This window comes from Nicotiana attenuata, unplaced genomic scaffold, assembly GCF_001879085.1.
Source record: "Nicotiana attenuata strain UT unplaced genomic scaffold, NIATTr2, whole genome shotgun sequence".
NCBI classification, from domain to species: Eukaryota; Viridiplantae; Streptophyta; class Magnoliopsida; order Solanales; family Solanaceae; genus Nicotiana; species Nicotiana attenuata.
This window is the reverse complement of record NW_017671258.1, coordinates 40,968-65,822: the sequence shown is the minus strand read 5'-3', so window position 1 is coordinate 65,822 and position 24,855 is coordinate 40,968. Positions and strand designations below refer to the sequence as shown.

The window sequence follows — 24,855 nt, the reverse complement described above, 5'->3', positions numbered from 1 at the left end:
ATCATGAAAAATACCAAAAATATAATGCATGGCATTTAGGCTTTATCTTTATATTTTTAGGATTAATTAGTAGTTATTTTTTTTAATATAAAAATCGAAAATCACAAAAATGCTTCATTTTTACACTTTTTCCTTTTATTGATTTTTTCTCTTCCAATTTAGGATTAAGTGGTTTTTATAATTTTTATAATTAGCTAATTAGTTTAATTTCACATTTTGGATAATTTCGGAGTTTTAATTTGTAGGATTTTAATTAAAAGAAAAAGGAAAATTAGAAAATAAAAGAAAAAATTGGAAAAGAAAGGTTTGTCTTGTGAAATTGGGCCAAAATTAATGCTGAGCCCAAAGCCTATACCCAAATCTGCCAAAATTCAATAACCCACTCAAAGCCCAATCTCCCTACCCAAATACCCATTACCCTTTGCCCTAATCCTCGCATAATAGGTGAGCTAAGGCACAAAAATAGATCAGATTTTGGAAAGACCCCACCTGGATCATCAGCGCCCCATCTCCCATGGTCATTTTTTCTTTTCATCAAATGAAAGAAGACAAACACAACAGATCCCTCTCCTTTTCCTGATAGAGAACAACCAACTACCCTCACTCACCTCTGAATCTCCCATATTCCCCACTCCCTCCTCGCAAATCTGCCGCTCAGTCCAAAAACTCGCCGGAAATTCGAGCACACAGATGCACACGAGCAGCACCTCCCATCCGACTTCGCTTCTTCACTGTCTCAATTTCCGTTTCTCTGCTTCGTAACTTCTAGCGTGAAGCGACGAAACTGTTGTTCGCTACTGTTCTGCTATTGTTAGATCTTAAGTTTCCTGCCAGAGCTTGTTCACTTGCTGTTGTTTGGAGTTAATTTTGCTACTGCTGCTGTTAAACACTCGCTGGCTAGTGGCTGATTTTCACGCTTGATTGTCTTTGGCCTTTATTTGGTCTTTGGATTTCAGGCTGATTTCGGATAGATTGGTATGTAACTATAACTTTGTGTGTTCCAGTTAAGTTATTAATTTGAAGTTCTGATTACATGTTGCTTCCATGATTAATGTCAATCTCAAATGTTATTGATGCTTTACTTCTTCACTTATTCTCATGTGATTGCCTTTGGATTCTTAATACACTCACTGGCAGTGGGTTGAGTTGTTGAGCAGAGAAATTGTTTGACCTTATCTGTTATTATGAAGTTCATGAGAAGTTGATAAAAATAAAAAAGAATATTCCAATTCTTGTAGAAATTCGGCTAGGATTTTAAGTAATAACATCGCGTTTCCTCAGTTACATCGTCTTCGATTTCTCTTTCTCAGCCCGTATGTGCTAAATGGGTTAGCGTATGAAGTGAATCAGTTCGTTAATGCAATATGGGTTGTAATTGATTTTAATATGATCTCATTTGTCTAAGATGTTTAAATTGGGCTAGTTGTTTGTCTTTTAGCAGTAGATATTTTTTTTTATGTGATGCTTCATCCCTCTTCCTTGTGTCAGCAATCCAAATATGTGTTGTTGAGTATATTGACCTTTCAATGGATTTTAGTTCTATATTTCAACATTGTGATTGAACAGAATAATGGGATTTGGAGATTGTTTGATTATTGGAAATAGAATCAGGTCATTAGTTTAGCCTTAACAAAATGATCGATACTGTGTTCTATGATAGTTATATTTTGCCAAAAGTAATTACAAAACTAATTTTCCCATAATCAATAGCTTAAATCTGAAATAGTTATGAGTAGGATTGTCCTCTTATTACCTTAATTAAACAAGCCTTCTAGAAATTGAGGTGTGCCATGTTGAATAAAATCCCAAAACCCATGGTCCTCACTTAATTAATTTTAACTCTTTAGAAATCGAGGTGTGCCATTAGTGAATTTTCCATGGCCCTCGCAAACTTGAAAGTGCGTAGTTGCTTTAGGCGCGCAATTTAAATTAATTTTCTTAAACTCGGGTGTGCATTTATGTGACCCAAATTCAAATCTCAACGAAGTCGGAATGTGTCAAAAATCACGGGTGCATTTATGTGACGTGGTTAAAGACGCGTTTTCACGACGTTGCAATTCTCTTTTAAAATAATAATAAAAGCGTTTAAAGTTAAAAAGCACATAAGTTAAAACATGTATTAAAATCAGATTTTTAGCCAATTATAATAATTTAAGCGACCGTGCTAGAACCACGGGATCCGGGGGTGCCTAACACCTTCCCTCGGGTCAACAGAATTCCTTATTCAGAATTTCTGGTTCGCAGACTCCAAATGGGAAGTCGAAATTTTCCTCGATCTGGGAATCAAGTTAAACCGGTGACTTGGGACACCAAAAGCCAATCCTATCCCAAGTGGCGACTCTAAAAAATAAATAAATAATCCCGTTTCGAATAATGTCACTTCAAATGGAAAAACTCCCTTATACACTATCCTTCGGGGTAGGTGTGTAAAAAAGGAGGTGTGACAATACAAACTATTTTTCTAAGTTTCAATCACTCCGTAGCCTAACCAAAATTCACCCGAGCCCTCGGGGCTCCAAACCAAACATGCACACAAGTCTTAAAACATCATACGAACTTGCTCGCGCAATCAAATCACCAAAATAACCTCTAGAACTATGAATTCAACACCAAAACACATGAAATTTTCAAGATAGTTTCAAACTTTCTATTTTCTCAACCAAAGGTCCGAATCACATCAAATCACTTCCATTTTTCACCAAATTTCATAGATATGGTTTAAATATCATAACGGACCTGTACCGGGCTCCGGAACCAAAATACGGGCCCGATACCAACAAGATCAAATCTTTTAAATTATTACATTTTCAATCTTATCAATTTTCTTCAAAAATTTATTTCTCGGGCTAGGGACCTCGGAATTCAATTCCGGGCATACGCCAGGTCCTATATTTTACTACGGACCCTCCGGGACCGTTGGAATACGGGTCCGGGCCGGTTTACCTAAAATGTTGACCGAAGTCAACTCAAATCATCTTTTTAAGCCAAAAATCATCTTTTCTTAAGTTTTTCACATAAGGGCTTTCCGGATACGCGTTCGGCCTGCGAACACAAATCGAGGAGAGATAAAATAGGGTTTTGAAGGCCTCGGAACATGGAATCGGATTCTAAAATAGAAGATGACCTTTTAGATCATCACATTCTCCATCTCTAAAACAACCGTTCGTCCTCGAGCGAACATAGAAAAGTACCTGAGTCGGTGAAAAGATGGGGATATCTGCTCCGCATATCGGAATCGGACTCCCAGGTAGCTGCCTCAACAGGCTGGCCTCTCCACTGCACACGAACCGAAGGGTAACTCTTCAATCTCAACTATCGAACTTGCCGGTCTAGAATAGCTACCGGCTCCTCCTCGTAGGTCAAATCCTTGTCCAACTGGACAGTGCTGAAGTCTAACATGTGGGATGGATTGCCGTGATACTTTCGAAGCATGGACACATGAAACACTAGATGCACAGTTGATAAACCCGGCGGCTACGCAAGTCTGTAAGCCACCTCTCCCACTCGATCGAGAATCTCAAAAAGCCCGATAAACCAGGGGCTTAGCTTGCCCTTCTTCCCAAATCTCATCACGCCCTTCATGAGCGACACTTGAAGCACCACTCGCTCTCCGACCATGAATGCCACATCACGAACCTTACGGTCGGCATAACTCTTTTGCCTGGACTGAGCTGTACGAAGTCTATCTTGAATGATCTCAACCTTATCCAAGGCATCCTGCACTAGATCTGTACCCAATAACTGAGCCTCCCCCGAGTCAAACCACCCAACTGGCGATCGACACTGTCTGCACAGAAATTGCCTCATAGGGAGCCATCTGGATGCTCGACTGATAGCTGTTGTTGTAGGCAAACTCCACTAACAGCAAGAACTGATCCCAAGAACCTCTAAAGTCAATAACATAGGCGCGAAGCATATCCTCCAAAATATGAATAGTACGCTCGGACTGTCCGTCCGCCTGCGGATGAAATGTTGTGCTCAACTCGACCCGCGTACCCAACTCACGATGTACTGCGCTCCAGAAATGCAAGGTAAACTGCGTACCTCGGTCAGAAATGACAGACACGGGCACACCATGAAGACGAACGATATAGATCTCTGCCAACCGCTCTGAAGAATAGAAAACCGCCACAGTAATGAAATGCGCTGACTTAGTCAGCCTATACACAATAACCCACACTGCATCAAACTTCCTCTGAGTCCGTGGGAGTCCAACAACGAAATCCATAGTGATACGCTCCCACTTTCACTCAGGAATCTCAATCTTCTAAAGCAAACCACCAGGTCTCTGATGCTCGTACTTTACTTGCTGACAATTTAAACATCGCGCTACATATGCAACAATATCCTTCTTCATCCTCCTCCACCAATAATGCTGCCGCAAGTCCTGATACATCTTGGCCGCGCCCGAATGAATAGCATACCGGGAACTATGGGCCTCCATTAGAATCAACTCACGAAGTCCATCCACATTAGGCACACAAACTCGACCATGCATCCTCAAAACTCCATCATCTCTAACTGTAACCTGCTTGGCACCTCCGTGCCGTACTATGTCCCTAAGAACAAGAAAATGAGGATCATCATACTGCCGATCTCTGATACGCTCAAATAATGAAGACCGAGCGACTGTACAAGCTAGAACACGGCTGCACTCAGAAACATCCAACCTCACGAACTGATTGGCCAAAGCTTGAACATCCAAAGCAAGCGGTCTCTCACCGACTGGAATATACGCAAGGCTACCCATACTAGCCGACTTCCTACTCAAAGCATCGGCCACCACATTGGCCTTCCCGGGATGATACAAGATGGTGATATCATAGTCTTTCAATAGCTCCAACCACCTTCTCTGCCTCAAGTTGAGATCCTTCTGCTTGAAGAAATACTGCAAACTCTTATGATCTGTGAACACCTCACACGACACGCCAAATAGATAATGCCTCGAGATCTTCAGCGCGTGAATAATGACTGCTAGCTCCAAGTCATAAACTGGATAACTCTTCTCGTGAATCTTCAACTGCCGTGAAGCTTATGCTATAACCTTGTCATTCTGCATCAACACCGCATCAAGTCCAATACGAGATGCGTCACAATATACTGTATATGGCCCTGAACCTGTGGGCAACACCAACACCGGCGCCGTAGTCAAAGCTGTCTTGAACTTCAGAAAGCTCGCCTCACACTCGTCTGAACACCTAAACGGGGCACCCTTCTGGGTCAACCTGGTCATCGGGGCTTCTATGGATGAAAAACCCTCCACAAACCGATGGTAATAACCCGCCAAACCCACGAAACTCCGAATCTCTGTAGCTGATGTGGGTCTAGGCCAGTCCTTGACTGCCTCAATCTTCTTAAGATCCACCTGAATACCCTCTGCTGATACAACGTGATCCAAGAAAGCAACTGAACTCAACCAAAACTCACATTTCGAAAACTTAGCACATAGCTGACTGTCTCTCAGAGTCTGAAGAACGATCCGAAGATACTGCTCGTGCTCCTCTCGGCTGCGAGAGTATATCAAGATATCATCAATGAAAACAATCACAAAGGAATATAGATAGGGCTTGAACACCCGGTTCATCAAATCCATAAATGTTGCTGGGGCATTAGTCAACCCAAATGACATCACTAAAAACTCATAATGCCCGTACCGAGTGCGAAAAGCTGTCTTAGGGACATCAGATGCCCTAATCCTCAACTGATGGTAGCCCGATCTCAAATCAATCTTCGAAAACACCTTGGCACCCTGAAGCTGATCAAATAAGTCATCAATCCTCAGCAATGGATACTTGTTCTTGATGGTGACTTTGTTCAACTGCCGACAATCTATGCACATCCTCATCGATCCATCCTTCTTCTTAACAAACAACACTGGCGCACCCAGAGCGAGACACTAGGTCTAATAAAGCTCTTATCAAGCAAATTTTGCAACCATTCCTTCAATTCTTTCAACTCTGGCAGGGCCATACAGTACGAAGGAATAGAAATGGGCCGAGTGTCCAGAGCCAAATCAATGTAAAAGTCAATATCTCTGTCGGGTGGCATCCCCGGCAGGTCTGCAGGAAATACCTCTAGAAACTCTAGATAGGGCTTGGTTGCATCCTGGAAAGAAATCTCACTCCCTGTCTACTTAGCCATCTGCAATCTGATAGGATGAGCAAGTTCCTCAATAAACCTCCTCACCCTCTCTCTCGGTGGGAAGTATAAGAAGATGATGTCGGGCCAAATCAACAAATCTGGTCTCGTACTGAGTGACTGTCACGACCCAAATCCCCGCTCTGGTCGTGATGGCGCCTCTCATGAAGACAAGGCCAGCCAACTAACCCATATCGCCTTTTCAAAATTAGTTAAACATAAATAAGCAGTCTAAATATGATTTAGTAATATTAATTAGCGGAAGTACAACCCAACACAGCCCTAATCGGGGTGTCACAAGTCACGAGCATCTATAAGATTGTAAATACAACTACAAGGTCTAAAAATACACTGAACAGGAATAATGAACAACAAAGAGAGAAGCGGTGCTGCGAACGCTGGCAGTCACCTCGCTAAACTCCTATAGCTCTTCCTCCAATCAGCCAAAACCCATTACCGGGTGAATAAATACCTGTATATGCACACGAGGTGCAGGGAGTAAAGTGAGTACTCCAACTCAGTGAGTAATAAAGGTAAATAACAACTGAGCAGTAAGAAATCACGTAAGGCAAATCATCATGCTGTATAGAAGCAATATAAAATCCTTTGAGAAAAAGCAGTGAAGTTGTGAAATCTTTAGAAAACATCTTAGCTTAGTTCAAACCTCTTTTGAAAATGACTTTTTCAACAGTTATGCAAATGAATGCAAAACAATTAGTGCAGATAAGCACAGAAATTCGCCCCTCGGGCACAACACTCAGTTTTTAGATAATGCCAGGCAATCAGGTAGATATTGCATGAAGTAGCACAGACAACAGATAATGGCAGACAAATGAAATAAAGTAAACACATAGAACAGTACCAGTACCGTTGCGGCGTGCAACCCGATCCATATATCGCTGCGGCGTGCAGCCCGATCCATATATCGCTGCGGCGTGCAGCCCGATCCATTTATCGTCGACGGCGCTCACTGGGGGTGTGCAGACTCCGGGAGGGGCCCCTTACGGCCCAACCGCAATATCAAGCCATCTCGTGGCGTACATATCTCAGGCCCTCGGCCTTATAATCAAATCAATATCTCACTGCTGCGGCGTGCAGCCCGATCCAAACGTATCCTCACAATACAGGCCCTCGGCCTTACTCAGTCAAAAATCACATGAGCCACTAGGGCAACAGTAAAACATGATGCTCAGCCCAAATACTATTGGAAATATCATTTCAAGTGTTAAAGCAAAATAAACTTGGCCGAGTCTTAAAAACAGTGGAAAATACATGACTGAGTTCAAGTATAAAATCAAAACAGTGAGGAAATATCAACAACAATCCCCGAAGGGTTCAAATAGCTGGCACGAATCCCAAGTAGGTAATCAGCCCAAATTATGATGATAACAAGTAAATTCCAGTCAAATATGCAATAAATTCATCAATCGGGACGGACCAAGTCATAATCCCCAACAGTGCTCTACCCCACGCTCGCTATCCGGCGTGTAAGTCACCTCAATATAGCACTACGATGTGCAGATACGGGGTTTCAAACCCTCAGGATATCATTTACAATCATTACTCACCTCAAACCGGCCAAAGCTCTAGCTCGCTATGCCCTTGCATCTCTAATTGGCCTCCTCGCGCGTCGAATCTGACCAAAACCAGAACGAATACGTCACAATATGCTAAGGGAACAAAGCCCAAGCGAAAACAATCGAAAAATATCAAAATCCCGAAATTGGCAAAACCCGAGCCCCGAGCCCACTTCTCGAAACTCAGAAATTTTTACATCAACGGGTTCCTTATCCTTCCACGAGTCCATACATATCAAAAACTCTCAAATCCGACCTCAAATGGCCCTTCAAATCCCAATTCAAAATCTCAAAATCCCAAACCCTAGTTCTTCCATTTTTAGCTAAATTTCCATAAATTTCTAGGTTAATTTCACACTAAGATCACGTTTTTGGTTCATAAAACTTACCTCCAATCAATCCTCTTCGAATCCCTCTTCAATTTCTCCCAAAGAGCTCTCAAAATGTTCAACAATGGTGGAAAAATGACTTAGGCTCACGGATGAAATGTTTTAAAAACCCTTCTGCCCAGCTGTGATTTCCTTTTATGCGAATGCGAGGGCCTTCTCGCGTTCGCGATGCACAAATAATCCCTTGGCCAAAAATTACCCTACGCGAACGCGTCTGAACACCCGCGAACGCGATGCTTCCACGGCTTCAACTACGCGAATGCGACCACCTAGGCTGCGAACACGATCAACAAAACAAATGGAACTCCAGACCCTCCTATGCGAACGCGAATAACTCCCCGCGAACGCGAAGCTCAAGAAACTCACCCTCCGCGAACGCGAACACCCTAACGCGAACACGAAGAGCAAAGCCTGGCCCGCCAAACTCCTGCTATGCGAACGCGGCCCCAGGCACGCGAACGCGAAGGCCAAATTAGGCCTGCATTGCTGCTGCATTTTCTGCTATCTTTTCCAAGTTCCAAACCTCCCGTTAGCCATTCGAAATCACCCCGAGGCCCCCGGGACCTCAACCAAGACACCAACACATCCTAAAACCTCATTCAAACTTGTTCCAATCATCAAAACACCTCAAACAACATCAAATTACCCGAAACTCATCGAATTCAAGCCTAAGTTTTCCAAAAACTTCCGAAATACGCTTTCGATCAAAAACCCAACCACGTCCGAATGACCTGAAATTTTTGCACACACGACACAAACGACATAACAAAGCTACAGCAACTCTCGGAATTCCATTCCGATCCCCGGATGAAAATCTCACCTACCAACCGGAAATCGCCAAAATACTAACTTCGCCAATTCAAGCCTAATTCCACACCGGACCTCCAAAACCAATTTCGATCACCCTCTTAAGTCATAAATCACTCAACGAAGCTAAACACCATAAAAACTCCGATCCGAGCTCATATACCAATAAGTCAACTCTTGGTCAAACCTTTCAAATTCAAAGCTTTCAACTGAGACTGTTCTATCAAATTCATACCGATTTCCGTGAAAACCAAAACCAACGAGCTACGTCAGGCATAACACATTACACGGGGCAAGTCATGCCCAAGAACTGGCGATCAAAGTGCAAAAGCTCAAAACGACCTGTCGGGTCGTTACAGTGACGTTCATAGAACCCTGCCGAAGGCGCTCAAACTGCCTCCGATAGTCCTCTCTCTGAGTGATAGGAAGATACTTCTCCAAGAATTGCTGAGAGAACTGGTCAAAAGTGAGAGCTGGTGACCCAGCTGGTCTGGCCAAACAATAATCCCTCCACCATTTCTTGGCAGAACCTGATTGACGAAAAGCAGCAAAGTCGACCCTATTGGTCTCCACTATCCCTATGTTCCGCAGAACCTCGTGACAACTGTCCAAATAGTCCTGGGGATCCTATGAAGATGTACCGCCATAGGTAGTAGTGAAAAGCTTGGTAAACCTGTCCAATCTCCACAAGGCAGCAAAAGACATAGCTGATCCATCACCGGTCTGTGCTACAACACCTAGCGAAACTACTCCAACTGGTTGAGCTGCTAGAGTCTGAAACTGGGGAGCCATCTGCTACGGAGTATGAGTAGTGGGAGTCTGTGCTCCTCCCCCAGCACGAGAGACGGCTGGTTCTACAGGAAGTATGCCGGCCTGAGTAACACTCTCCATAAGGCCCACTAGACGGATCAAAGCATCCTAAAGTACAGGGGTAGCTGTGAACCCCTCTGGAACCTGAGTTGTCCCTGCTGGAACGGTCTGTGCCGGAAAACCTGAGGTTCCGCCGCTGGTGCTGTTGCTCGAGCTCTGGGCTGAGCCCTACCCCTGCCTCAGCCTCTAGCACGGCCTCGGCCTCGTCCTCTGCCCCGCGTAGGAGCTGCCACTGGCGGCTCGGGCTACTGATCAGCTGATGAAGCGGTACGTGTTCTTGCCATCTGCGAAAGAATAGAGTAGAGAGTTTAATTAACATTGAGAGATCAAACCGCACGACAGAGATGATTAGAAGAGAAATTGTTCCTAAATCTATAGCCTTTGGGGGATAAGCACAGACGTCTCCGTACCGATCTCTCAGACTCTACCAAGCTTGTCCGTGAATTGTGAGACCTAGGCAACCTAGTGCTCTGATACCAACTTGTCACGACCCGAATTTTCCACCCTCGGGACCGTGATGACGCCTAACATTGCACTCGCTAGGCAAGCCACGTTACAATATATTCACCTTTTTCCTATATCCTTTTGTAATTAAAATTTAACAAAACTATTCAGCGGAAATAAAAGCAGAAGTACATGATTTTACTAATTAACTTTAAACTATTAATGAAAGCCGAAATAGATACCACCCAGAAACTGGTGTCACAACTCACAAACAGTCTACGAATACTACAAGTAATGGTTTGAAAGAAAATACATCTATCTCGAAGAAAGTAGAACAGAAATGAAGTAAAGATAGGAGGGGACGCCAGGGCCTGCGGACGCCTGCAGGACTACCTTGGGTCTCCTAAATGCAGTAACAACAACCAACCACTCGATCAGCAACTAGCTCCGAAATCTACACAAAAAATGCAGAGTGCAGTATCTATAATCGACCCCATGTACTGGTAAGTGCCGAGCCTAACCTCGACGAAGTAGTGATGAGGCTACGATGGGGCATAAAAATATATATAACGTGCAACAGTTTATAGAAAGACAGAAAGGAAATACAAAATGAAATATAACAGTAACTTGCATAGAATAAATATGGAACCCGGTTGTTCTACCAATACTCAGCTATAACCAATCCTTAAGGGTATTTCAACACCACAGTAATGAACCTCAGCAGAAGAAAAATACATAAACAACAAATGATGCTGCGCGCATTCCGATCCCACCATATAGTCAATAACAGTATAAACATCCACCGTTATTACTCCTTGTTGCAGCGTGCAACCCGATCCCACCAGTCCATCCTTATTACTCCTCAATATATATATCACCCTTATTCCTCCTGTTGCGGCGTGCAACCCGATCCCACCTGTCCACCCTTATTACTCCTTGTTGCGGCGTGCAACCCGATCCCACCAGACAATCACATTTCACCCTTATTCCTCCTGTTGCGGCATACAACCCGATCCCATCACATCAGTACCAATCACAAAGTAAAAACAAGTATTTCACAAGTTAACTCAAATACTCCTCAACACTTATACCTCAAACCAAAAACAACGAAAGATCACTACAATTATGAAACTTCATCAGTTATTCCTACACAGCGAGACCAACCAAAGTGTACCACGAATCACCAATAAACCAACAGTTTGATATAATGAAACTACGGAACAAGTAATAACATCAATAGAGAAACAACATTTAACAAGAAGCAATTAGACATGGGAGCATCAATAAGCAAGTAGCAATTAAGATAGGAAAGCAATATATATTGGGAAACAGGGAAGGGAATAGGCTAAATAGGAAATTTGGCGATGCATAGGTGCTCGTCACCACACCTATACGCCACACACATGGTAATTCACATAGCAAGCAAGTCGGGGATCCCTAATCCCTCAAGTCAAGGTTAGACCAAACACTTACCTCAAGCCAACGGTAATTTACAGCTCAAATATCGTTTTACCTCTCGATTCCACCACCAATCCACTCGTATCTAGCCATAATTAACTTAATAACATCAACAAACTCTAAAGAAACCAATTCCAATGCATAATTATAGATTTTCCAACATTTTCCCCAAAAAGTCAAAAATTGACCCCAGGCCCGCTTGGTCAAAACCTGAAATTCGGATCAAAAACCGATTACCAATTCACCCCCGAGCCCGGATATACAATTGGTTTTGGAATCCGACCTCAATTTGAGGTCTAAATCCCTAAATTTCGAAATTCCTAAGTTCTACCAAAAAATACCCAATTCCACCATGAAAAACCCTAGATTCTAGGATGAAATATTGTAAAAAGATGAAATAGATTGAAAGAAATGAGTTAGGAATCATTTACCTATAATTTGGGGATGAACTAGTCTTTGGAAAATCGCCTCTTGAAGTTTAGGTTTTGAAAATTTGGGAAATGAATCAAAATCCTGTCTAAGTCCCTTTTTGCACAGTTGCAGATGTTGAATTTGCGACCCGAGCTTCGCAATTGCGAAGCTCGCAAATGCGAGACTGGCATCGCAAATGCGAACCTGTCGCATTTCTACTACTGTCGCAAATACGAACATTTGGTCGCAATTGCGATGATCCCCCTTCCCTGACTACTTCGCAAATGCGAAGGTTATTCGCAATTGCGAACATAGGCTGGCCCAGCTTCCTTCGCATTTGCGATGAAAACCTCGCACAAGCGACCTCCACAGTGATCGCAAATGCGAACCCTGACCTCGCATTTTCGAGGTCTGAGGCCTGCAATACAACTGAAGCATACCAGCTATTTTTCTATGTTTCAAATCACTTTGTAGCCTATCCAAAATGCACCCGAGCCCTCGGGGCTCCAAACCAAACATGCACACAAGTCTTAAAACAACATACGAACTTCCTAGCGCGATCAAATCGCCAAAATAACCTCTAGAACTATGAATTCAACACCAAAACACATGAAATTTTCAACATTGTTTCAAACCTTTTATTTTCTCAATAAAAGATCCGAATCACGTCAAATCACTTCCGCTTTTCACCAAATTTCCCAGATAAGGTTTAAATGTCATAATTGACCTGTACCGGGCTTTGTAACCAAAATACGGGCCCGATACCAACAAGATTAAATCTTTTAAATTATTATATTTTTAGTCTTATCAATTTTTTTCAAAAATTCATTTCTCGTGCTAGGGACCTCAGAATTCGATACCGGGCATACGCCCAAGTCCCATATTTTACTACGGACCCTCCAGGACCGTCAGAACACGGGTTCGACTCCATTTACCCAAAATGTTGACCGAAGTCAACTAAAACCATCTCTTTAAGCCAAAAATCATCTTTTCTTAAGTTTTTCACATAATGCTTTCCGGATACGCTCCTGGACTGCGCACACAAATTGAGGAGAGATAAAATGATTTTTTCAAGGCCTCGGAACACGGAATCAGATTCTAAAATAGAAGATGACCTTTTGGGTCATCACTTAGATGGAAGATATTCTAAGGATAAATTTGATCCTTCTCTTCATGATTTGTGGGAAAAGTGCAATGCTATTGTGCTTTCATGGATAATGAACTCTGTGAGCACTGAACTATTAAGTGGAATGGTGTGTCCAACAAGTGCTCACAAGGTGTGGAGTTACCTTAGAGAACGCTTTGAAAGAGTGAATGGCTCGAGAGTTCTGTACTTGCACAAACAGATTGCCACGCTGTCACAGGGCATCTCATCAGTGTCCTCTTATTTCTCTAAATTGAAGGAGTTTTGGGCTGAATTTGATGCCCTTATGCCTTGTCTTGGTTGTGAAGAATCAAAGAGATATGTAGAACACTTTGAGTACCAAAGGTTGTGACAGTTTTTAATGTGACTGAATGAGTCCTATGCACAATCGAGAAATCAGATTCTGAATATGTCACCTATTCCCTCCATAAACAAAGCCTATTCTATGATCATTTCAGAAGAAAGTAGAAGGTCCTTGGTTAATCATTCCTCAAATGTAGCAGAAGTTCATGAGGGGACGACTTTGTTCACCAGTAAAGGTCACCCTAATTTATCTCAGTTTGCCAATGAATTTGGTCCTGCTTCATACCCCTCTAATCTTGCCTTTTATTCTCCCGGCCTTAAGAATCATAATCAAGTGATGTTCAATAATAAAGGAAGCTCATATCCTATCAATAATTTCAAGTAGAGGAAGAGTCAGCTGTATTGTGATTACTGCAGTTTCAAAGGCCACAGGGAAACCTGCTATAAGCTTAATGGCTATCCCTCAGATTTCAAGTCCAAGAAGAAGCATCCTTCAGCAAACTCAGCTGCTTATACTGGAGAGAATCAGTTCTCCAACAATGTTATACCAATCTACGGGAACTCTTCAACTTCACAAGCATTAGGCCACCTCACTAATAACCATCTTGCTCAGGCTGCAACAAGTGGAATTCCTCAATTTACACAGGAACAGTACAATCAAATCATACAGATGCTTGGAAAAGGAAGTGAGGATAGTGACTCAACTATGGCAGCATGTATGGTACATAATGCAATCCTTCCTGAAGATAAAACTAAGTGGATAATCGACACTGGAGCTTCTAATCATATGGTGCATAAGATTGATATACTGTTTGATCTAAAACACTTGGGACAAACTAAAGTAGGAAAAGTATGTCTACCTATAGGAGAGTTAGCCACTGTAAGACATCTAGGCTCCACATACATATTTTCTTGTCACAAGATATCTAATGTAATGCATATACTTGAGTTCAGATACAATTTGTTACTTGTCTCAAAGATTACAAAGGAGCTAAAGTGTGTAGCTATGTTCTTCCCTGACTTTTGTATATTTCAGGATCTCTTCAGTGGACAGGTGAAGGGGATTAGTAAGGAAGACTGTGGACTGTATGTGCTTACCTCTGGGAGTATAATGCAAGCAATGGAGGATGCACCTACTACAAGAAATTCAAGTTTTGTTCCAAAATCTCTCACTGTAAATACCACTGAGTTTACTAGAATAAATGTTGCCCTATGGCATAGTAGGCTATGTTATGTTCCTTTGGATATACTGAAAAAAGTAAGTGAACTTCAGTTTGTGAATTTTGATGATACTAAACACCATTGTACTGTCTGCCCAGTTGCTAACCAAACAAGATTGCCCTTTTCTTTGAGTACTTCAATGCTCATTCTAATTTTGATATCATTCATGCTGATGTGTGGGGCCCTTACAGGGTTCCTACCTATGATGGAAAGAGGTACTTTTTAACCATTGTTGATGATCATTCTAGATTCACAAGGCTGTATCTGTTGCCTAAAAAGCTGAAGTAATTGTGGTTCTTAGGAACTTTTTCTTAATGGTTAAAAATATTCATTCCTCTACTGTTAAAGTCCTAAGAACAAACAATGGCTGTGAGTTTTTTAATACTCAAATGACAGAACTGCTCAAATCACTAGGCATCACTTATCAAAGCTCTTGTGTTTACACTCCACAATAAATGGAGTGGCTGAGAGAAGGCACAGGCATATACTCAATGTAGCAAGGACACTCAGATTCCAAGCTTCAGTTCCACTCAGATTCTGGTAAGAATGTGTCACTACTGCAATTTATCTTATAAACAGGCTACCTACTTCAACACTCAAAAGTAGAACACCATATGAAATATTGCATGGTGCTCCTGCTTCTCTCATTCATTTGAGAGTGTTTGGCTGCCTAGGCTATGTGTCAGAGATAAGGAGAACTGATAAATTTGCTCCTAGAGCTGTTCCTGCAGTTTTTCTTGGATATTCTATGGTTCAAAAGGGCTATAAAATGTATACATTAGTTTCCAGGGAGTTTATAGTCAGTAGGGATGTGGTGTTTAAGGAGGATGTCTATCCTTTCAAACACACTATCTCTCCTATATCATCAGTATTCCCTATTTTAAAATTCTCCCATGACACTAATTCATAAAGCAATATAACATTATCTCCTCAAAATACTACAGACCTATGTAATGCACAACCTGCATATCCCTTAGTATCTGTTGAAGTTCCAAACTTATCAGCTGCTTCAGACACCAATATATCACCAGATGTAGAGTCTTCTACTGAGACTTCAGCACCAGTACCTCATCATGAAGTATCTGAACCTAGCAAAAAATCTCTTAGAGTATCCAAACCACCACTGTGGATGAAGGACTTTGTGGTTTCAACTCATGGGAAGTCCAACTGTTGTTATCCCATATCAAACTATGTAAGCTACAACAACATCTCTTCTGCCTATAGTGCTGCACTCAGTGCCTACTCATCTATTATTGAACCACAGTCCTCCAAGTTAAATATACAACCTCAGGAACAGTTAAAGATACAAAGCAAGGCTAGTGGCTAAAGGTTATAGCCAGCAAGAAGGCCTGGACTATATAGAAACTTTCTCCCATGTGGCCAAGATGGTCACAGTCAGGTCAGTTATAGCATTTGCAACAGCTAAGCATTGGTACATCTTCCAAATGGATGTGCACAATGCCTTTCTTCAAGGGGATTTGCTTGAAGAAGTATACATGGACATCCCACAAGGTTTTTCTACCCAAGGAGGGACAAGCAAAGTTTGTCGATTACACAAATCATTATATGGTCTCAAACAGGCACCACAACAGTGGAACAAGAAGCTAACAGAAGCTAACAGCACCACGACAGGCGGCCATGGATACACACCATGAGAGCCATCCCGTCAAGCCTATATCAAGTGATCAAATTCCCTACTCCGTGGAGCATCTGAGGCGAACAATGCACCGCCCAAGAATGCTACTGTATCGCCCAGGATTGCACATACACTCAGCAACTGAAGGGAACAGACTCAGAAGCATAGAAATTACCAAAGTCGAGGGCCGGACTTGACACACAAACAGACGTCATCAGGGACCCCGACATCGTGGAAGCCACTGAGCCAACGGTAGAAGATCTAGATCCCGTCCAACTAGACAGCTGTGACAGCAGCAAAAAGGCTTACATAGGACATAAACTCTTAGAACCAGGTAACTTTCATAAGTTTTTAATTGACAATGCCGATTTGTTCGCCTTCTCCCATGCAGATATGTCGGGTATCCTGAAAGACGTCGCCACACACAAGTTGAACGTCGACCCACTCTACCCACCAGTGCGGCAAATAAAAAGAAAATTCAACGCCGCAGTCAATGAGGTCGTCAGCGATGAAGTAGATAAGCTACTCGCCAACGGTTCTATCCGGGAATCAAATACCCCCAATGGGTCGCAAATGTGGTCATGGTAAAAAAGAAAAACGGGAAATGGCAGATGTGCGTGGATTTCACAGACCTAAACAAGGCATGCCCAAAAGACTCATTTTCTTTGCCTCACATCGACCAGCTCATCGACGCAACAGCGGGACACGAATTGCTAAGCTTCTTGGACGCCTACTCGGGTTACAACCAAATCCTCATGGAGGAGGAGGACCATGAGAAAACTACTTTCATCACCCATCAGGGAACGTACTGTTACAGAGTCATGCCATTCGGGTCAAAGAACGCAGGGGCAACGTACCAAAGGTTGGTCACCAAGATGTTCAATGATCAACTAGGCAAAACAATGGAAGTTTACATTGATGATATGTTGGTCAAATCAAAAAGGAAAGAAGACCACATCGACCATCTAGAAGAGGCCTTCAGTATATTAAGGCAATACGGCATGAAATTGAACCCCGAAAAATGTGCCTTCCGCGTAACCTCGGGCAAATTTCTCGGTTTCTTGGTATCACAAAGAGGCATCAAAGTAAATCTGGATCAAATCAAAGCCATTGAAGGGATACCTGAAGTGTCGACCAGCAAGAAACAGGTGCAAAAACTGACTGATCGTATAGCCGCCCTGTCGAGATTCATGTCACGGTCGTCCGACAGATGCCACAAATTCTTCAATGTTCTGAGAAAAGACAACGGGCTCCAGTGGAATTCAGAATGCATCGATGCCTTGAGAGAACTAAAGGCCTACTTGTCCTCACCCCCACTGCTCGCCAAAGTGGAACCTGGTGAACTCCTCCTAATATACTTGACCGTCTCAAAAGTCGCGGTAAGCGTAGTGTTGGTCCGCGAAGACAAAGGTAAGCAATCTCCAATTTATTATATCAGCAAAACACTGGTCGACGCCGAAACGAGGTACCCCCACCTCGAGAAATTGGCCTTGGCATTGGTCATAGCTTTACGAAATCTTAGACCCTATTTTCAGTGCCATCCCATATCGTTGGTAACGACTTTCCCCCTGCGGAGCATCCTACATAAGCCCGAATTGTTGGGAAGACTGGCCAAGTGGGCCACAAAATTGAGCGAGCACGATATAACATATCAGTCGCGAACAACTATAAAATTGCAGGTGCTTGCCAACTTCGTCGCCGATTTTACTGCCAAAATAATGCCCGAGGTCGAGCAGTAAGCCTCTCGTACCCCTCTTGGGCTACCCGACCTCTGGGTCCTATACACCGATGGCGCATCCAACGCGTCAGGGTCTCGACTGGGACTCGTACTCGAGGTCCCAACAGGCAAAGTTATTCGCCAATCCATACGGTGCCCCGATATGACTAACAATGAGGATGTATTTGCAAGATTAAAGCTAGCTCTCAAGTATGGAGCACGACGAGTCGTCCTCAGATGCGACTCACAACTCGTCGGCAACCAAGTTACAGGGACGTTCCAAATCAAAGAGTAGAGGTTACAAAAGTACCAGGCAGAAATTTATAAACTACTGCCATAATTCGATGAATGTCGACTCGACCAGATACCTCGAGCACAAAACATCGAGGCAGATGGCCTCGCCAAATTAGCAGGAGCCACCAAAAATATCACTAAAGAAACGTGGTCACCCTCCCCCACTCATCAATAGACCAACTTGAGGTACATTCTATAAATTTGACTTGGGACTGGCGCAACCACATCATGACATATTTGCAGGAGGGAGTACTCTCACAAGACAAAAAGGAAGCCAAAAAGGTTCGAATGCAGGCGGCTAGGTACAACATCATAAATCACGACCTGTACAAGAGAACGTTCGGGGGCCCCTTGGCGAAATGCTTAGGGCCGAATCAAACAAGGCGCGTGCTCAAAGAAGTACACGAAAGTCACTGTGGTGCCCATACAGGCAACCGAGCCCTCGTTAGATGCCTCACTCGGGTAGGATATTACTGGCCCACTATGAAAAAGGAAGCCGCAGATTACGTCAAGAGGTGCGAGTAGTGCCAAAAGTACGCAACTATGATACATCAAGCGGGCGAACACCTCCACTCAGTCACTTCACCATGGCCGTTCAACAAATGGGGAATGGACATCGTCGGACCCCTCCCAGTGGGGCGAGGTAAGACACGTTTTCTTTTGGTTTTAACTGACTACTTTTTCAAATGGGTGGAAGCAGGTGCGTTCACCCAAATACGCGAAAAGGAAGTCATCACATTCATATAGAGGAACATCATATGCCGTTTTGGCATCCATAAAGAAATTAGCTGTGACATTGGACCCCAATTTACTTGGAAAAAGATCACCGAGTTCTTTGAAAAATGGCTCATCAAGCGAATACTCTCCACGCGATATCATCCCGTCGGTAACGGTCAAGCCAAATCCTCCAACAAAACAATATTGAACATCTTAAAGAAAAAGCTCGAGGACGCCAAAGGGTTATGGCCAGAATTGCTACCAGAGGTATTATGGGCCTACTGCACCACGCCAAAAAGGAGCACAGGAGAAACGCCATATTCACTAGTCTATGGGACTGACGCCATGATACCTGTTGAGGTCGGGGAGCCTAGCCTGAGATGCTCCAACGAAAGCGGACAAAACAACGACGAGAACAGGAAACAAGACCTCGACGAAGCAGAAGAACGAAGAGACATGGCTTACGTAAGAATGGTAGCCCAAAAACAACAAACAAAAAAGTACTACAACAAAAAAGCCAAAATACGACCGCTCAAAGTCGGAGACTATGTTCTCAAGGCCAAAACACAAGCGAGCAAAGACCCGAAAGAAGGCAAACTGGGAACCAACTGGGACGGGCCATACAAAATTACGGCAACAGCAAGCAAAGGAGCATTCCAACTAGAAACAATGGAAGGAAAACTACTACAAAACAATTGGAATGTCGCCCACCTCAAATACTTCATCTTCTGAAAAAGGACGCCCCTTAAGTCGTACTCTTTTTCCCTCACCCGGGTTTTGTCCCACTTGGGTTTTTTCTGGGAGGTTTTTAACGAGGCGACGAAAGGGACGTCTCGAAGTTCAAGTATGATTTATCGCCCCGCCTGCCGACTGCTTCTCCAGGACAAATGATGAAGGGACTAGATACATGGAAACTTCTCCAATATATGTATGAAATAAAGCAACATTTTACTCTCCATCAAGTCCCACCTCGCTCGAATTACTTAACATTCGACCTCGCTCGAACTACTTAACCATTCAACCTCGCTCGAATTACTTGACATTCGATCTTGCTCGAATTACTTAACATTCGACCTCGCTCGAGTTACTTAACATTCGACCTCGCTCGAATTACTTTTCATTCGACCTCGTTCGAATTACTTAACATTCGACCTCACTCGAATTACTTTACACTCGACCTTGCTCGAGTTACTTTAAGATCTGCGATCGACTACGCCAAAACATTACACACAAATGGCCGAAAAGCCAGGGACTTCACTGCACAGCAGACAAAAATGACAATTCGGAGATACACAACAAAAAGGTAATCATTCCATTACAACTATTATATTACAAAACTTTTTACAAAGAGCCTGAAGACACCCTCACAAAAATAGCAAAACAAAAATAAATACAATGGCCCTAGCCACGTCATCCCCTTCGGCATACTCCTCATTATACCAAGAATCGGAGGTGAGCCTGTCTGCATTATCATCGACATCGTCCCCGCCAGGCGTACCGGGATCATAACCACATGCTTCATAGGCCGCACGTGCTTTAACACGGACAACCTCGAGCTCTGCCTTGGAAACCTTCCCGTCGGCCTTCAGGGACTTGTACACATCAAGCTGAGCCTCGACATGAACCCACATCTCATACAACTCCCGCGGCACGACGGGATCGACACAAGTATGAGACGTAGACGGTTGCGACTGTCATCGCACTTCCTCAGCCTTCAAAGCAACAACCTGTTCATTCAATCTGGACAACTCCGCCTCCAGATCTTGAATCCACTCTTCTAACCTCACTACCTTGAGTGCCGACATCTCCATCTCATTATCCCGCTCAAACCTACAAACATAGAGGGCATCATCCATGGCTGCTACTTCTGCTGTGGCGGCCGCCCTGCCATTTTTGGCATGAGCCAATTCATCGACTTTAACGCTCAACTCTCCCCTCAGATCGACACCGCCGCTTCCCTTTGCCCAAGATCAGAAGTTAAAGAAGCCACCCGCGCCTGAAGATCGACATTCTCGGCCATCACCCCCTTGCTCACCTCGAGCTCATCATCCTTGGCCTTAAGAGCCGCCTCAAGCTCGCTGCGTCGACCTGTGACCTTCATCAGCTCATCATCCCGCTCCTTCAGCTCTTCAACTTTCCGCGCCAACTCTTCCTGTTTCTGTTTAAGCCTGTCGCGAAATAGCTGAAACTCGCTATCTTAAGTAAAAACATCGGCCAACGCGCCGTGCTTGGTACGGTACTCTTTGTACTTGGAGGTCACCTTCTTAAAGACGGTCGTCCTCCGCTCATCCCTCCGGTCACGCTCGATCTCCATAATGAGAGTCTGACATGTAGAGTAAAGAAAGTCAGCATAAGCAGATTACGCATGCGAAACAAATCCTAACAGGAAAAAAGAAAAAACACTTACTCGCAAATCCATGCCAGAAATACTCCATGATAGCTCTGCATCACTCATCGTCTGAAGCGTCGCGTTCTCAGGAGCGGCGCATAAGGGAACGAAGGACGACACTGCCTGCTCAGAGATTTCCAAAATATCGTAACCCACGGGAATGATTACGTGTCGGTTAGGACCTCCTCCTCACTTCCACGCGGGTATTTCTCTCCAAAACCACACCTCTTCAGGATCGATGTCCGAGCCTGAACCATCATCCTCTGCGAGCACCGCTCCATCTTCTCCAGCCGCCGACGACGCGCCACCTTCACCGGCCTGTGCGGGCTCCCCGCCTTGGTATACCCCCTCGGCCCTAGGGGACCTCCCCGCCATAATAGTATTTGCCATAAAAATGGCCCCTACGTCTGGCATAGGTGAGGATACCTGTCACGACCCTAGTTCACCAATTGTGAACACGTCATGACGGCACCTAGTCTTCACGACTAGGTAAGCCTAACACATTGCGGAAGTAACAACATTTGCGAAATTTATATTCGAAGCTAAATAACGTGAGTAATGTATACAGTTGCCGCATGGCACATACACTTTAATACAAAATACTGAAATAACCTCCAAGACCCGGAAACCCACGGGCAACACAGGCTATAAGAAATCTTACACTGCTCTAGTCACCAGAATAGTCTAATACAAAGAGGGATCGAAATAACATCTAACAACTATGGATAAAATGAGAAGGAGACTTTGCGGATCTGCGGACGTAGCAGATGTATACCTCAAGTCCCCAATACGCTCCCTGACAGCTACTGGCGGTACGCCTGCTCAGAAGCACATGGATCTGCACATGAAAAACATGCGCAGAAGAGGCGTGAGTACACCACAGCGGTACTCAGTAAGTGCCAAGCCTAACCTCGGTTGGGTAGTGACGAGGAAAAGGTCAGGGCCCTACTGAGACAGAAACAATAAAATAGCAAGATATTAACAGTATCGAAGTCTGAAGAAAACTAATGAACACAACGATGTGATAAGACAGATCAATGAAATATAGAACTGCAAGACAAAACAGAAACACAGAGTAAATACAGCAAAATTACAAGAATACCGACGGGGGTCTCCCAGGATACCGTCCTGTAGCCCCTTTTTCAACTGTCCAATGGAACTTCCGGGACACCGTCCCGTAGTCCAAATCTTATATCAATATCAAAAGATCTATCGGGATACCGTCCCGTAATCCAATCATCAGTGTGGAGGGAGATCTCCCGGGATACCGCCCCGTAGTCCCAAAATAAAAGTGCAGGGGAATCTCCCGGGATACCGTCCCGTAGTCGCAAAATAAAAGTATAGGGGGATCTCCCGGGAATCAAACCCGTAGTCCCAAAGTAAACAATCAAGGGGGAACTCCCGGAATCCGCATCCATAGTCCCAATATTAATGCACAACCAACATCAACGAATTATTCAGAAATTTAAGTACAACAATACAAGGCATCAAATAATACTGGCCTAACATGCTCCACGAAATCACAGTTAAGACAATTTAAACAAATAGGCAGCTTGGATAAATTAAACATGCTCTTCTACGCTAGCACATGCTATAAAAGCAAGTAAAGTAAGGCAAATATGAATGAGAATCCAAATCAAGTATTTAAGTAAAAATCCGGGTTTCAACAATTTGCTCAAGTACGCGCTCGTCACCTCACGTACAAGGCATTCAATTACCAATTATCACATCCTAAGGGACGAAGTCCCCCGCACAAGGTTAGGCAAGCCACTTACCTCAAACCGGTGCGAAGTCAACTAGGGAACGATGCCCTTGCCACGAGTATCCGACTCCAAATGGCCCAAATCTATCCAATTAAATTACAAATCGTATATAATATTGCAAAACAACTGATTCCACTATTGAAATTAAAGCTAAGGCGCGAAACTAAGTGAAATGACCAAAATGCCCCTCAGGCCAACGTCTCGGAACCGAATAATTTTCATATTTTCAGAAACCTCGTACTCTCACAAGTCTAACCATATAAAAATCTCAGAAATCGGAGGTCGAATGCTCCCTCAAAACCCAATAGTTTAGACAATGAACTTTCACCCAAATTCTTCCATTTTTTATCCTTAATTCGATTTTAAAAGGTGGATTTAACTACTAAATGATAGAATATAATTAGAAAGGATCATAAAAATGTTACCCAATAATCTCCTCTCCAAAATCCTCCCAGAATAGCCCTTGCCCGAGCTCAAAATTGATTTTCAAACTTATGAGATTAAACCCTCGAAATTTCCTATTTCTGCCCAGACATTTCCGCTTCTGCGGACAAGGGACCGCTTCTGCGGTCCCGCTTAAGCGGCAAAATAACCGCTTCTGCGGTTTCTCATTAAAGGGGAAAGTTCCGCTTTTGCGGACGCATGACCGCTCCAGCGGTTCCGCTTCTGCGGAAAGATGAACGCTTCTGCGGTCTCTGAGGGGAAGCCAAATAATCGATAGGAAGCCGCTTCTGCGGCTCCGCTTCTGCGGTTCCCAAACCGCAGAAGCGAAAATACCAGAAGGGAAAACATACCAGCTGCAACAACTTAGAAAATTTCCCCGTTAACCACCCGAAATCATCCCGAGGCCCCCGGGGCCTCAACCAAAAGCACCAATACCACCTAATACCTTATTCGAACTTGCACCAATCCTCAAAACACCTCAAACAACACCGGAAACCCGATTAAATCAAGGATTCAAGCCTAAGAACTTCAAATTCTAACCAAATACGCTTTCGATAAAAAACCTAACCAAACCTCGTCCGAATGACCTGAAATTTTGCACACACATCCCAAATGACATGACGGAGCTACAACAACTTCCAGAATTCAAATCCAACCCTCAGATCAAAAACTCACTATCGGACCGGAAACTTCAAAAATCCAAACTTCGGCATTTCAAGCCTAAATGAGCTACGGACCTCCAAATAACATTCCGAACATGCTCCCAACCCCGAAATCACCTAACAGAGCTAACGGAACCATCGGATTTCCATTCCGAGGTCGTCTTCACACTGTTCCGAATACGGACCATTTTTCAACTCTTAAACTTCCATTTAGGGACTAAGTGTCCCAAAACACTCCGAATCCTAATACCGAACGTCCCGGCAAATCAAAATAGCAGAAATGAACTTAGGGAAAGCAGTTAATGGGGGATCGGGGCGTAAATTCCAAAAACGACCGGCGGGGTCGTTACAATACCGCTCTCGAGGCAATGACCTTTTTCTTTTCAACGCTAGTGGCAACGGTCTTTTCGAGTTCTATTCTCCTCCTCTTTCTCGATGGTGACTCCTCTCTGTTAGAGGACTCATCTACAA

General features: G+C 43.7%; 1 long non-coding RNA gene across 1 annotated transcript; it reads left to right on the top strand.

Moving 5' to 3' along the window:
* The first annotated feature begins 467 nt into the window (after positions 1–467).
* On the top strand, positions 468–14,872 carry LOC109207111. The gene is made up of 2 exons (XR_002064968.1): positions 468–975; positions 14,578–14,872. It is a non-coding gene; the product is annotated as an uncharacterized LOC109207111 (long non-coding RNA).
* The last annotated feature ends 9,983 nt before the right edge of the window (positions 14,873–24,855 follow it).